The sequence below is a fragment of the Phyllobates terribilis genome, unplaced genomic scaffold (genome assembly GCF_046119375.1).
Source record: "Phyllobates terribilis strain yellow unplaced genomic scaffold, ASM4611937v1 Scaffold_43__1_contigs__length_10536358, whole genome shotgun sequence".
Classification (NCBI taxonomy): Eukaryota; Metazoa; Chordata; class Amphibia; order Anura; family Dendrobatidae; genus Phyllobates; species Phyllobates terribilis.
In genome coordinates this window covers 1,858,849-1,874,422 of record NW_027362803.1, presented here as the reverse complement: position 1 = coordinate 1,874,422, position 15,574 = coordinate 1,858,849, and positions in this window count along the sequence as shown.

The window sequence follows — 15,574 nt, the reverse complement described above, 5'->3', positions numbered from 1 at the left end:
TGAAAAAAGTTGAAAAAAAATTTTTTTGGGACTTAGTCATTTTTTTCCGTCGTTTATCAGACTTTCAGATAGGGGAAATGTCAGTGAGCGTTCTGATTTCAGTTCCAGAGCGATTCGCCCAATGAGTCCTTGATATTTAGTCGTTTTCAGCCAATTTTCTAGATTTTTAAAAATTTCTTTTTTTTGTGAAAATATCCACTAAATGAGGGAATAATATGTGTGAGGGTACCCCAGGAGAGGTCCAAATGTGTGTGGGTAGAATATATATCCCTCGGGGGTAAAATTGAAAAAAGTTGAAAAATTTTTTTTTTTAGACTTAGTCATTTTTCCGGCGTTTATCAGACTTTCAGATAGGGGAATTGTCAGTGAGCGTTCCGATTTCAGTTCCAGAGCGATTCGCCCAATGAGTCCTTGATATTTAGTCGTTTTCAGGCAATTTTCTGGATTTTTAAAAATTTCACTTTTTTGTGAAAATATCCACTAAATGAGGGAATAATATGTGTGAGGGTACCAAAGGAGAGTTCCAAATGTGTGTGGGTAGAATATATATCCCACGGGGATAAAATTGAAAAAAGTTGAAAAAAATTTTTTTTTGGACTTAGTCATTTTTCCGGCGTTTATCAGACTTTCAGATAGCGGAAATGTCAGTGAGCATTCCGATTTCAGTTCCAGAGCGATTCGCCCAATGAGTCCTTGATATTTCGTCGTTTTCAGCCAATTTTCTAGATTTTTAAAAATTTCACTTTTTTGTGAAAATATCCACTAATTGAGGGAATAATATGTGTGAGGGTACCCCAGGAGAGTTCCAAATGTGTGTGGGTAGAATATATATCCCACGGGGGTAAAATTGAAAAAAGTTGAAAAATTTTTTTTTTTGGACTTAGTCATTTTTCCGGCGTTTATCAGACTTTCAGATAGGGGAAATGTCAGTGAGTGTTCTGATTTCAGTTCCAGAGCGATTCGCCCAATGAGTCCTTGATATTTAGTCATTTTCAGCCAATTTTCAGGATTTTTGAAAATTTCACTTTTTTGTGAAAATATCCACTAAATGAGGGAATAATATGTGTGAGGGTACCCCAGGAGAGTTCCAAATGTGTGTGGGTAGAATATATATCCCACGGGGGTAAAATTGAAAAAAGTTGAAAAATTTTTTTTTTTGGTCTTAGTCATTTTTCCGGCGTTTATCAGACTTTCAGATAGGGGAAATGTCAGTGAGCATTCCGATTTCAGTTCCAGAGCGATTCGCCCAATGAGTCCTTGATATTTAGTCGTTTTCAGCCAATTTTCTGGATTTTTGAAAATTTCACCTTTTTGTGAAAATATCCACTAAATGAGGGAATAATATGTGTGAGGGTACCCCAGGAGAGTTCCAAATGTGTGTGGGTAGAATATATATCCCACGGGGGTAAAATTGAAAAAAGTTGAAAAATTTTTTTTTTTAGACTTAGTCATTTTTCCGGCGTTTATCAGACTTTCAGATAGGGGAATTGTCAGTGAGCGTTCCGATTTCAGTTCCAGAGCGATTCGCCCAATGAGTCCTTGATATTTAGTCGTTTTCAGGCAATTTTCTGGATTTTTAAAAATTTCACTTTTTTGTGAAAATATCCACTAAATGAGGGAATAATATGTGTGAGGGTACCAAAGGAGAGTTCCAAATGTGTGTGGGTAGAATATATATCCCACGGGGATAAAATTGAAAAAAGTTGAAAAAAATTTTTTTTTAGACTTACTAATTTTTCCGGCGTTCATCAGACTTTCAGATAGGGGAAATGTCAGTGAGCATTCCGATATCAGTTCCAGAGCGATTCGCCCAATGAGTCCTTGATATTTAGTCGTTTTCAGCCAATTTTCAGGATTTTTGAAAATTTCACTTTTTTGTGAAAATATCCACAAAATGAGGGAATAATATGTGTTAGGGTACCCAAGGAGAGTTGCAAATGTGTGTGGGTAGAATATATATCCCACGGGGGTAAAATTGAAAAAAGTTTAATACATTTTTTTTGGGACTTAGTCATTTTTCCGTCGTTTACCAGACTTTCAGATAGGGGAATTGTCAGTGAGCGTTCCGATTTCAGTTCCTGAGCGATTCGCCCAATGAATCCTTGATACTTAGTAGTTTTCAGCCAATTTTCTGGATTTTTGAAAATTTCACTTTTTTGTGAAAATATCCACTAAATGACGGAATAATATGTGTGAGGGTACCCCAGGAGAGTTCCAAATGTGTGTGGGTAGAATATATATCCCACGGGGGTAAAATTGAAAAAAGTTGAAAAAAAATTTTTTTGGGACTTAGTCATTTTTTTCCGTCGTTTATCAGACTTTCAGATAGGGGAAATGTCAGTGAGCGTTCTGATTTCAGTTCCAGAGCGATTCGCCCAATGAGTCCTTGATATTTAGTCGTTTTCAGCCAATTTTCTAGATTTTTAAAAATTTCTTTTTTTTGTGAAAATATCCACTAAATGAGGGAATAATATGTGTGAGGGTACCCCAGGAGAGGTCCAAATGTGTGTGGGTAGAATATATATCCCTCGGGGGTAAAATTGAAAAAAGTTGAAAAATTTTTTTTTTTGGACTTAGTCATTTTTCCGGCGTTTATCAGACTTTCAGATAGGGGAAATGTCAGTGAGTGTTCTGATTTCAGTTCCAGAGCGATTCGCCCAATGAGTCCTTGATATTTAGTCATTTTCAGCCAATTTTCAGGATTTTTGAAAATTTCACTTTTTTGTGAAAATATCCACTAAATGAGGGAATAATATGTGTGAGGGTACCCCAGGAGAGTTCCAAATGTGTGTGGGTAGAATATATATCCCACGGGGGTAAAATTGAAAAAAGTTGAAAAATTTTTTTTTTTGGTCTTAGTCATTTTTCCGGCGTTTATCAGACTTTCAGATAGGGGAAATGTCAGTGAGCATTCCGATTTCAGTTCCAGAGCGATTCGCCCAATGAGTCCTTGATATTTAGTCGTTTTCAGCCAATTTTCTGGATTTTTGAAAATTTCACCTTTTTGTGAAAATATCCACTAAATGAGGGAATAATATGTGTGAGGGTACCCCAGGAGAGTTCCAAATGTGTGTGGGTAGAATATATATCCCACGGGGGTAAAATTGAAAAAAGTTGAAAAATTTTTTTTTTTGGACTTAGTCATTTTTCCGGCGTTTATCAGACTTTCAGATAGGGGAAATGTGAGTGAGCGTTCCGATTTCAGTTCCAGAGCGATTCGCCCAATGAGTCCTTGATATTTATTCGTTTTCAGCCAATTTTCTGGATTTTTGAAAATTTCACTTTTTTGTGAAAATTTCCACTAAATGAGGGAATAACATGTGTGAGGGTACCCCAGGAGAGTTCCAAATGTGTGTGGGTAGAATATATATCCCACGGGGATAAAATTGAAAAAAGTTGAAAAAAAATTTTTTTTTGGGACATAGTCATTTTTCCGGCGTTTATCAGACTTTCAGATAGGGGAAATGTCAGTGAGCATTCCGATTTCAGTTCCAGAGCGATTCGCCCAATGAGTCCTTGATATTTAGTCGTTTTCAGCCAATTTTCTGGATTTTTGAAAATTTCACTTTTTTGTGAAAATATCCACTAAATGACGGAATAATATGTGTGAGGGTACCCCAGGAGAGTTCCAAATGTGTGTGGGTAGAATATATATCCCACGGGGGTAAAATTGAAAAAAGTTGAAAAAAAATTTTTTGGGGACTTAGTCATTTTATTCCGGCGTTTATCAGACTTTCAGATAGGGGAAATGTCAGTGAGTGTTCTGATTTCAGTTCCAGAGCGATTCGCCCAATGAGTCCTTGATATTTAGTCATTTTCAGCTAATTTTCAGGATTTTTGAAAATTTCACTTTTTTGTGAAAATATCCACTAAATGAGGGAATAATATGTGTGAGGGTACCCCAGGAGAGTTCCAAATGTGTGTGGGTAGAATATATATCCCACGGGAGTAAAATTGAAAAAAGTTGAAAAATTTTTTTTTTTGGTCTTAGTCATTTTTCCGGCGTTTATCAGACTTTCAGATAGGGGAAATGTCAGTGAGCATTCCGATTTCAGTTCCAGAGCGATTCGAATAATGAGTCCTTGATATTTAGTCGTTTTCAGCCAATTTTCTGGATTTTTGAAAATTTCACCTTTTTGTGAAAATATCCACTAAATGAGGGAATAATATGTGTGAGGGTACCCCAGGAGAGTTCCAAATGTGTGTGGGTAGAATATATATCCCACGGGGGTAAAATTGAAAAAAGTTGAAAAATTTTTTTTTTTAGACTTAGTCATTTTTCCGGCGTTTATCAGACTTTCAGATAGGGGAATTGTCAGTGAGCGTTCCGATTTCAGTTCCAGAGCGATTCGCCCAATGAGTCCTTGATATTTAGTCGTTTTCAGGCAATTTTCTGGATTTTTAAAAATTTCACTTTTTTGTGAAAATATCCACTAAATGAGGGAATAATATGTGTGAGGGTACCCCAGGAGAGTTATAAATGTGTGTGGGGAGAATATATATCCCACGGGGGTAAAATTGAAAAAAGTTGAAAAAAAATTTTTTTGGGACTTAGTCATTTTTTTCCGTCGTTTATCAGACTTTCAGATAGGGGAAATGTCAGTGAGCGTTCTGATTTCAGTTCCAGAGCGATTCGCCCAATGAGTCCTTGATATTTAGTCGTTTTCAGCCAATTTTCTAGATTTTTAAAAATTTCTTTTTTTTGTGAAAATATCCACTAAATGATGGAATAATATGTGTGAGGGTACCCCAGGAGAGGTCCAAATGTGTGTGGGTAGAATATATATCCCTCGGGGGTAAAATTGAAAAAAGTTGAAAAAATTTTTTTTTTGGACTTAGTAATTTTTCCGGCGTTTATCAGACTTTCAGATAGCGGAAATGTCAGTGAGCATTCCGATTTCAGTTCCAGAGCGATTCGCCCAATGAATCCTTGATATTTCGTCGTTTTCAGCCAATTTTCTAGATTTTTAAAAATTTCACTTTTTTGTGAAAATATCCACTAAATGAGGGAATAATATGTGTGAGGGTACCCCAGGAGAGTTCCAAATGTGTGTGGGTAGAATATATATCCCACGGGGGTAAAATTGAAAAAAGTTGAAAAAATTTTTTTTTTGGACTTAGTCATTTTTCCGGCGTTTATCAGACTTTCAGATAGGGGAAATGTCAGTGAGTGTTCTGATTTCAGTTCCAGAGCGATTCGCCCAATGAGTCCTTGATATTTAGTCATTTTCAGCCAATTTTCAGGATTTTTGAAAATTTCACTTTTTTGTGAAAATATCCACTAAATGAGGGAATAATATGTGTGAGGGTACCCCAGGAGAGTTCCAAATGTGTGTGGGTAGAATATATATCCCACGGGGGTAAAATTGAAAAAAGTTGAAAAATTTTTTTTTTTGGTCTTAGTCATTTTTCCGGCGTTTATCAGACTTTCAGATAGGGGAAATGTCAGTGAGCATTCCGATTTCAGTTCCAGGGCGATTCGCCCAATGAGTCCTTGATATTTAGTCGTTTACAGCCAATTTTCTGGATTTTTGAAAATTTCACCTTTTTGTGAAAATATCCACTAAATGAGGGAATAATATGTGTGAGGGTACCCCAGGAGAGTTCCAAATGTGTGTGGGTAGAATATATATCCCACGGGGGTAAAATTGAAAAAAGTTGAAAAATTTTTTTTTTTGGACTTAGTCATTTTTCCGGCGTTTATCAGACTTTCAGATAGGGGAAATGTGAGTGAGCGTTCCGATTTCAGTTCCAGAGCGATTCGCCCAATGAGTCCTTGATATTTATTCGTTTTCAGCCAATTTTCTGGATTTTTGAAAATTTCACTTTTTTGTGAAAATTTCCACTAAATGAGGGAATAATATGTGTGAGGGTACCCCAGGAGAGTTCCAAATGTGTGTGGGTAGAATATATATCCCACGGGGGTAAAATTGAAAAAAGTTGAAAAATTTTTTTTTTTAGACTTAGTCATTTTTCCGGCGTTTATCAGACTTTCAGATAGGGGAATTGTCAGTGAGCGTTCCGATTTCAGTTCCAGAGCGATTCGCCCAATGAGTCCTTGATATTTAGTCGTTTTCAGCCAATTTTCAGGATTTTTGAAAATTTCACTTTTTTGTGAAAATATCCACAAAATGAGGGAATAATATGTGTGAGGGTACCCAAGGAGAGTTGCAAATGTGTGTGGGTAGAATATATATCCCACGGGGGTAAAATTGAAAAAAGTTTAATAAATTTTTTTTTGGGACTTAGTCATTTTTCCATCGTTTACCAGACTTTCAGATAGGGGAATTGTCAGTGAGCGTTCCGATTTCAGTTCCTGAGCGATTCGCCCAATGAATCCTTGATATTTAGTAGTTTTCAGCCAATTTTCTGGATTTTTGAAAATTTCACTTTTTTGTGAAAATATCCACTAAATGACGGAATAATATGTGTAAGGGTACCCCAGGAGAGTTCCAAATGTGTGTGGGTAGAATATATATCCCACGGGGGTAAAATTGAAAAAAGTTGAAAAAAAATTTTTTTGGGACTTAGTCATTTTTTTCCGTCGTTTATCAGACTTTCAGATAGGGGAAATGTCAGTGAGCGTTCTGATTTCAGTTCCAGAGCGATTCGCCCAATGAGTCCTTGATATTTAGTCGTTTTCAGCCAATTTTCTAGATTTTTAAAAATTTCTTTTTTTTGTGAAAATATCCACTAAATGAGAGAATAATATGTGTGAGGGTACCCCAGGAGAGGTCCAAATGTGTGTGGGTAGAATATATATCCCTCGGGGGTAAAATTGAAAAAAGTTGAAAAAATTTTTTTTTTGGACTTAGTCATTTTTCCGGCGTTTATCAGACTTTCAGATAGCGGAAATGTCAGTGAGCATTCCGATTTCAGTTCCAGAGCGATTCGCCCAATGAGTCCTTGATATTTCGTCGTTTTCAGCCAATTTTCTAGATTTTTAAAAATTTCACTTTTTTGTGAAAATATCCACTAAATGAGGGAATAATATGTGTGAGGGTACCCCAGGAGAGTTCCAAATGTGTGTGGGTAGAATATATATCCCACGGGGGTAAAATTGAAAAAAGTTGAAAAATTTTTTTTTTTGGTCTTAGTCATTTTTCCGGCGTTTATCAGACTTTCAGATAGGGGAAATGTCAGTGAGCATTCCGATTTCAGTTCCAGAGCGATTCGCCCAATGAGTCCTTGATATTTAGTCGTTTTCAGCCAATTTTCTGGATTTTTGAAAATTTCACCTTTTTGTGAAAATATCCACTAAATGAGGGAATAATATGTGTGAGGGTACCCCAGGAGAGTTCCAAATGTGTGTGGGTAGAATATATATCCCACGGGGGTAAAATTGAAAAAAGTTGAAAAATTTTTTTTTTTGGACTTAGTCATTTTTCCGGCGTTTATCAGACTTTCAGATAGGGGAAATGTGAGTGAGCGTTCCGATTTCAGTTCCAGAGCGATTCGCCCAATGAGTCCTTGATATTTATTCGTTTTCAGCCAATTTTCTGGATTTTTGAAAATTTCACTTTTTTGTGAAAATTTCCACTAAATGAGGGAATAATATGTGTGAGGGTACCCCAGGAGAGTTCCAAATGTGTGTGGGTAGAATATATATCCCACGGGGATAAAATTGAAAAAAGTTGAAAAAAAATTTTTTTTTGGGACATAGTCATTTTTCCGGCGTTTATCAGACTTTCAGATAGGGGAAATGTCAGTGAGCATTCCGATTTCAGTTCCAGAGCGATTCGCCCAATGATTCCTTGATATTTAGTCGTTTTCAGCCAATTTTCTGGATTTTTGAAAATTTCACTTTTTTGTGAAAATATCCACTAAATGACGGAATAATATGTGTGAGGGTACCCCAGGAGAGTTCCAAATGTGTGTGGGTAGAATATATATCCCACGGGGGTAAAATTGAAAAAAGTTGAAAAAAAATTTTTTGGGGACTTAGTCATTTTATTCCGGCGTTTATCAGACTTTCAGATAGGGGAAATGTCAGTGAGTGTTCTGATTTCAGTTCCAGAGCGATTCGCCCAATGAGTCCTTGATATTTAGTCATTTTCAGCTAATTTTCTGGATTTTTGAAAATTTCACTTTTTTGTGAAAATATCCACTAAATGAGGGAATAATATGTGTGAGGGTACCCCAGGAGAGTTCCAAATGTGTGTGGGTAGAATATATATCCCACGGGGGTAAAATTGAAAAAAGTTGAAAAATTTTTTTTTTTGGACTTAGTCATTTTTCCGGCGTTTATCAGACTTTCAGATAGGGGAAATGTGAGTGAGCGTTCCGATTTCAGTTCCAGAGCGATTCGCCCAATGAGTCCTTGATATTTATTCGTTTTCAGCCAATTTTCTGGATTTTTGAAAATTTCACTTTTTTGTGAAAATATCCACTAAATGACGGAATAATATGTGTGAGGGTACCCCAGGAGAGTTCCAAATGTGTGTGGGTAGAATATATATCCCACGGGGGTAAAATTGAAAAAAGTTGAAAAAAATTTTTTTGGGGACTTAGTCATTTTATTCCGGCGTTTATCAGACTTTCAGATAGGGGAAATGTCAGTGAGTGTTCTGATTTCAGTTCCAGAGCGATTCGCCCAATGAGTCCTTGATATTTAGTCATTTTCAGCTAATTTTCAGGATTTTTGAAAATTTCACTTTTTTGTGAAAATATCCACTAAATGAGGGAATAATATGTGTGAGGGTACCCCAGGAGAGTTCCAAATGTGTGTGGGTAGAATATATATCCCACGGGAGTAAAATTGAAAAAAGTTGAAAAATTTTTTTTTTTGGTCTTAGTCATTTTTCCGGCGTTTATCAGACTTTCAGATAGGGGAAATGTCAGTGAGCATTCCGATTTCAGTTCCAGAGCGATTCGACCAATGAGTCCTTGATATTTAGTCGTTTTCAGCCAATTTTCTGGATTTTTGAAAATTTCACCTTTTTGTGAAAATATCCACTAAATGAGGGAATAATATGTGTGAGGGTACCCCAGGAGAGTTCCAAATGTGTGTGGGTAGAATATATATCCCACGGGGGTAAAATTGAAAAAAGTTGAAAAATTTTTTTTTTTAGACTCAGTCATTTTTCCGGCGTTTATCAGACTTTCAGATAGGGGAATTGTCAGTGAGCGTTCCGATTTCAGTTCCAGAGCGATTCGCCCAATGAGTCCTTGATATTTAGTCGTTTTCAGGCAATTTTCTGGATTTTTAAAAATTTCACTTTTTTGTGAAAATATCCACTAAATGAGGGAATAATATGTGTGAGGGTACCAAAGGAGAGTTCCAAATGTGTGTGGGTAGAATATATATCCCACGGGGATAAAATTGAAAAAAGTTGAAAAAAATTTTTTTTTAGACTTACTAATTTTTCCGGCGTTCATCAGACTTTCAGATAGGGGAAATGTCAGTGAGCATTCCGATATCAGTTCCAGAGCGATTCGCCCAATGAGTCCTTGATATTTAGTCGTTTTCAGCCAATTTTCAGGATTTTTGAAAATTTCACTTTTTTGTGAAAATATCCACAAAATGAGGGAATAATATGTGTGAGGGTACCCAAGGAGAGTTGCAAATGTGTGTGGGTAGAATATATATCCCACGGGGGTAAAATTGAAAAAAGTTTAATAATTTTTTTTTTGGGACTTAGTCATTTTTCCGTCGTTTACCAGACTTTCAGATAGGGGAATTGTCAGTGAGCGTTCCGATTTCAGTTCCTGAGCGATTCGCCCAATGAATCCTTGATATTTAGTAGTTTTCAGCCAATTTTCTGGATTTTTGAAAATTTCACTTTTTTGTGAAAATATCCACTAAATGACGGAATAATATGTGTAAGGGTACCCCAGGAGAGTTCCAAATGTGTGTGGGTAGAATATATATCCCTCGGGGGTAAAATTGAAAAAAGTTGAAAAAATTTTTTTTTTGGACTTAGTCATTTTTCCGGCGTTTATCAGACTTTCAGATAGCGGAAATGTCAGTGAGCATTCCGATTTCAGTTCCAGAGCGATTCGCCCAATGAGTCCTTGATATTTCGTCGTTTTCAGCCAATTTTCTAGATTTTTAAAAATTTCACTTTTTTGTGAAAATATCCACTAAATGAGGGAATAATATGTGTGAGGGTACCCCAGGAGAGTTCCAAATGTGTGTGGGTAGAATATATATCCCACGGGGGTAAAATTGAAAAAAGTTGAAAAATTTTTTTTTTTGGTCTTAGTCATTTTTCCGGCGTTTATCAGACTTTCAGATAGGGGAAATGTCAGTGAGCATTCCGATTTCAGTTCCAGAGCGATTCACCCAATGAGTCCTTGATATTTAGTCGTTTTCAGCCAATTTTCTGGATTTTTGAAAATTTCACCTTTTTGTGAAAATATCCACTAAATGAGGGAATAATATGTGTGAGGGTACCCCAGGAGAGTTCCAAATGTGTGTGGGTAGAATATATATCCCACGGGGGTAAAATTGAAAAAAGTTGAAAAATTTTTTTTTTAGACTTAGTCATTTTTCCGGCGTTTATCAGACTTTCAGATAGGGGAATTGTCAGTGAGCGTTCCGATTTCAGTTCCAGAGCGATTCGCCCAATGAGTCCTTGATATTTAGTCGTTTTCAGGCAATTTTCTGGATTTTTAAAACTTTCACTTTTTTGTGAAAATATCCACTAAATGAGGGAATAATATGTGTGAGGGTACCAAAGGAGAGTTCCAAATGTGTGTGGGTAGAATATATATCCCACGGGGATAAAATTGAAAAAAGTTGAAAAAAATTTTTTTTTAGACTTACTAATTTTTCCGGCGTTCATCAGACTTTCAGATAGGGGAAATGTCAGTGAGCATTCCGATATCAGTTCCAGAGCGATTCGCCCAATGAGTCCTTGATATTTAGTCGTTTTCAGCCAATTTTCAGGATTTTTGAAAATTTCACTTTTTTGTGAAAATATCCACGAAATGAGGGAATAATATGTGTGAGGGTACCCAAGGAGAGTTGCAAATGTGTGTGGGTAGAATATATATCCCACGGGGGTAAAATTGAAAAAAGTTTAATAAATTTTTTTTTGGGACTTAGTCATTTTTCCGTCGTTTACCAGACTTAGTCATTTTTCCGGCGTTTATCAGACTTTCAGATAGGGGAAATGTCAGTGAGCATTCCGATTTCAGTTCCAGAGCGATTCGACCAATGAGTCCTTGATATTTAGTCGTTTTCAGCCAATTTTCTGGATTTTTGAAAATTTCACCTTTTTGTGAAAATATCCACTAAATGAGGGAATAATATGTGTGAGGGTACCCCAGGAGAGTTCCAAATGTGTGTGGGTAGAATATATATCCCACGGGGGTAAAATTGAAAAAAGTTGAAAAATTTTTTTTTTTAGACTTAGTCATTTTTCCGGCGTTTATCAGACTTTCAGATAGGGGAATTGTCAGTGAGCGTTCCGATTTCAGTTCCAGAGCGATTCGCCCAATGAGTCCTTGATATTTAGTCGTTTTCAGGCAATTTTCTGGATTTTTAAAAATTTCACTTTTTTGTGAAAATATCCACTAAATGAGGGAATAATATGTGTGAGGGTACCAAAGGAGAGTTCCAAATGTGTGTGGGTAGAATATATATCCCACGGGGATAAAATTGAAAAAAGTTGAAAAAAATTTTTTTTTAGACTTACTAATTTTTCCGGCGTTCATCAGACTTTCAGATAGGGGAAATGTCAGTGAGCATTCCGATATCAGTTCCAGAGCGATTCGCCCAATGAGTCCTTGATATTTAGTCGTTTTCAGCCAATTTTCAGGATTTTTGAAAATTTCACTTTTTTGTGAAAATATCCACAAAATGAGGGAATAATATGTGTGAGGGTACCCAAGGAGAGTTGCAAATGTGTGTGGGTAGAATATATATCCCACGGGGGTAAAATTGAAAAAAGTTTAATAAATTTTTTTTGGGACTTAGTCATTTTTCCGTCGTTTACCAGACTTTCAGATAGGGGAATTGTCAGTGAGCGTTCTGATTTCAGTTCCAGAGCGATTCGCCCAATGAGTCCTTGATATTTAGTCATTTTCAGCCAATTTTCTGGATTTTTGAAAATTTCACTTTTTTGTGAAAATATCCACTAAATGAGGGAATAATATGTGTGAGGGTACCCCAGGAGAGTTCCAAATGTGTGTGGGTAGAATATATATCCCACGGGGGTAAAATTGAAAAAAGTTGAAAAATTTTTTTTTTTTGGTCTTAGTCATTTTATTCCGGCGTTTATCAGACTTTCAGATAGGGGAAATGTCAGTGAGCGTTCAGATTTCAGTTCCAGAGCGATTTGCCCAATGAGTCCTTGATATTTAGTCGTTTTCAGCCAATTTTCTGGATTTTTGAAAATTTCACTTTTTTGTGAAAATATCCACTAAATGACGGAATAATATGTGTGAGGGTACCCCAGGAGAGTTCCAAATGTGTGTGGGTAGAATATATATCCCACGGGGGTAAAATTGAAAAAAGTTGAAAAAAAATTTTTTGGGGACTTAGTCATTTTATTCCGGCGTTTATCAGACTTTCAGATAGGGGAAATGTCAGTGAGCGTTCAGATTTCAGTTCCAGAGCGATTTGCCCAATGAGTCCTTGATATTTAGTCGTTTTCAGCCAATTTTCTGGATTTTTGAAAATTTCACTTTTTTGTGAAAATATCCACTAAATGAGAGAATAATATGTGTGAGGGTACCCAAGGAGAGTGCCAAATGTGTGTGGGTAGAATATATATCCCACGGGGGTAAAATTGAAAAAAGTAAAAAAAATTTTTTTTTGGGACTTAGTCATTTTTCTGTCGTTTACCAGACTTTCAGATAGGGGAATTGTCAGTGAGCGTTCCGATTTCAGTTCCAGAGCGATTCGCCCAATGAATCCTTGATATTTAGTAGTTTTCAGCCAATTTTCTGGATTTTTGAAAATTTCACTTTTTTGTGAAAATATCCACTAAATGAGGGAATAAGATGTGTGAGGGTACCCCAGGAGAGTTCCAAATGTGTGTGGGTAGAATATATATCCTATGGGGGTAAAATTGAAAAAAGTTGAAAAATTTTTTTTTGGGGACTTAGTCATTTTTCCGGCGTTTATCAGACTTTCAGATAGGGGAAATGTCAGTGAGCGTTCAGATTTCAGTTCCAAAGCGATTCGCCCAATGAGTCCTTGATATTTAGTCGTTTTCAGCCAATTTTCTGGATTTTTGAAAATTTCACTTTTTTGTGAAAATATCCACTAAATGAGGGAATAATATGTGTGAGGGTACCCAAGGAGAGTTCCAAATGTGTGTGGGTAGAATATATATCCAACGGGGGTAAAATTGAAAAAAGTTGAAAAAAATTTTTTTTGGGACTTAGTCATTTTTTTCCGTCGTTTATCAGACTTTCAGATAGGGGAAATGTCAGTGAGCATTCTGATTTCAGTTCCAGAGCGATTCGCCCAATGAGTCCTTGATATTTAGTCATTTTCAGCCAATTTTCTAGATTTTTAAAAATTTCTTTTTTTTGTGAAAATATCCACTAAATGAGGGAATAATATGTGTGAGGGTACCCAAGGAGAGTTCCAAATGTGTGTGGGTAGAATATATATCCCACAGGGGTAAAATTGAAAAAAGTTTAAAAAAATTTTTTTGGGACTTAGTCATTTTTCCGTCGTTTACCAGACTTTCAGATAGGGAAATTGTCAGCGAGCGTTCCGATTTCAGTTCCAGAGCGATTCGCCCAATGAATCCTTGATATTTAGTAGTTTTCAGCCAATTTTCTGGATTTCAGAAAATTTCACTTTTTTGTGAAAATATCCACTAAATGACGGAATAATATGTGTGAGGGTACCCCAGGAGAGGTCCAAATGTGTGTGGGTAGAATATATATCCCTCGGGGGTAAAATTGAAAAAAGTTGAAAAAATTTTTTTTTTTGGACTTAGTCATTTTTCCGGCGTTTATCAGACTTTCAGATAGGGGAAATGTCAGTGAGCGTTCAGATTTCAGTTCCAGAGCGATTCGCCCAATGAGTCCTTGATATTTAGTCGTTTTCAGCCAATTTTCTGGATTTTTGAAAATTTCACTTTTTTGTGAAAATATCCACTAAATGACGGAATAATATGTGTGAGGGTACCCCAGGAGAGTTCCAAATGTGTGTGGGTAGAATATATATCCCACGGGGGTAAAATTGAAAAAAGTTGAAAAAAAATTTTTTGGGACTTAGTCATTTTTCCGGCGTTTATCAGACTTTCAGTTAGGGGAAATGTCAGTGACCATTCTGATTTCAGTTCCAGAGCGATTCGCCCAATGAGTCCTTGATATTTAGTCGTTTTCAGCCAATTTTCTGGATTTTTGAAAATTTCACTTTTTTGTGAAAATATCCACTAAATGACGGAATAATATGTGTGAGGGTACCCCAGGAGAGTTCCAAATGTGTGTGGGTAGAATATATATCCCACGGAGGTAAAATTGGAAAAAGTTGAAAAAAATTTTTTAGGGACTTAGTCATTTTTCCGGCGTTTATCAGACTTTCAGTTAGGGGAAATGTCAGTGACCATTCTGATTTCAGTTCCAGAGCGATTCGCCCAATGAGTCCTTGATATTTAGTCGTTTTCAGCCAATTTTCTAGATTTTTAAAAATTTCTTTTTTTTGTGAAAATATCCACTAAATGAGGGAATAATATGTGTGAGGGTACCCAAGGAGAGTTCCAAATGTGTGTGGGTAGAATATATATCCCACAGGGGTAAAATTGAAAAAAGTTTAAAAAATTTTTTTTGGGACTTAGTCATTTTTCCGTCGTTTACCAGACTTTCAGATAGGGAAATTGTCAGTGAGCGTTCCGATTTCAGTTCCTGAGCGATTCGCCCAATGAATCCTTGATATTTAGTAGTTTTCAGCCAATTTTCTGGATTTCAGAAAATTTCACTTTTTTGTGAAAATATCCACTAAATGACGGAATAATATGTGTGAGGGTACCCCAGGAGAGGTCCAAATGTGTGTGGGTAGAATATATATCCCTCGGGGGTAAAATTGAAAAAAGTTGAAAAAATTTTTTTTTTGGACTTAGTCATTTTTCCGGCGTTTATCAGACTTTCAGATAGGGGAAATGTCAGTGAGCGTTCAGATTTCAGTTCCAGAGCGATTCGCCCAATGAGTCCTTGATATTTAGTCGTTTTCAGCCAATTTTCTGGATTTTTGAAAATTTCACTTTTTTGTGAAAATATCCACTAAATGAGGGAATAATATGTGTGAGGGTACCCAAGGAGAGTTGCAAATGTGTGTGGGTAGAATATATATCCCACGGGGGTAAAATTGAAAAAAGTTTAATAAATTTTTTTTGGGACTTAGTCATTTTTCTGTCGTTTACCAGACTTTCAGATAGGGGAATTGTGAGTGATCGTTCCGATTTCAGTTCCAGAGCGATTCGCCCAATGAATCCTTGATATTTAGTAGTTTTCAGAAAATTATCTGGATTTTTGAAAATGTCACTTTTTTGTGAAAATATCCACTAAATGACGGAATAATATGTGTGAGGGTACCCCAGGAGAGTTCCAAATGTGTGTGGGTAGAATATATATCCTATGGGGGTAAAATTGAAAAAAGTTGAAAAAT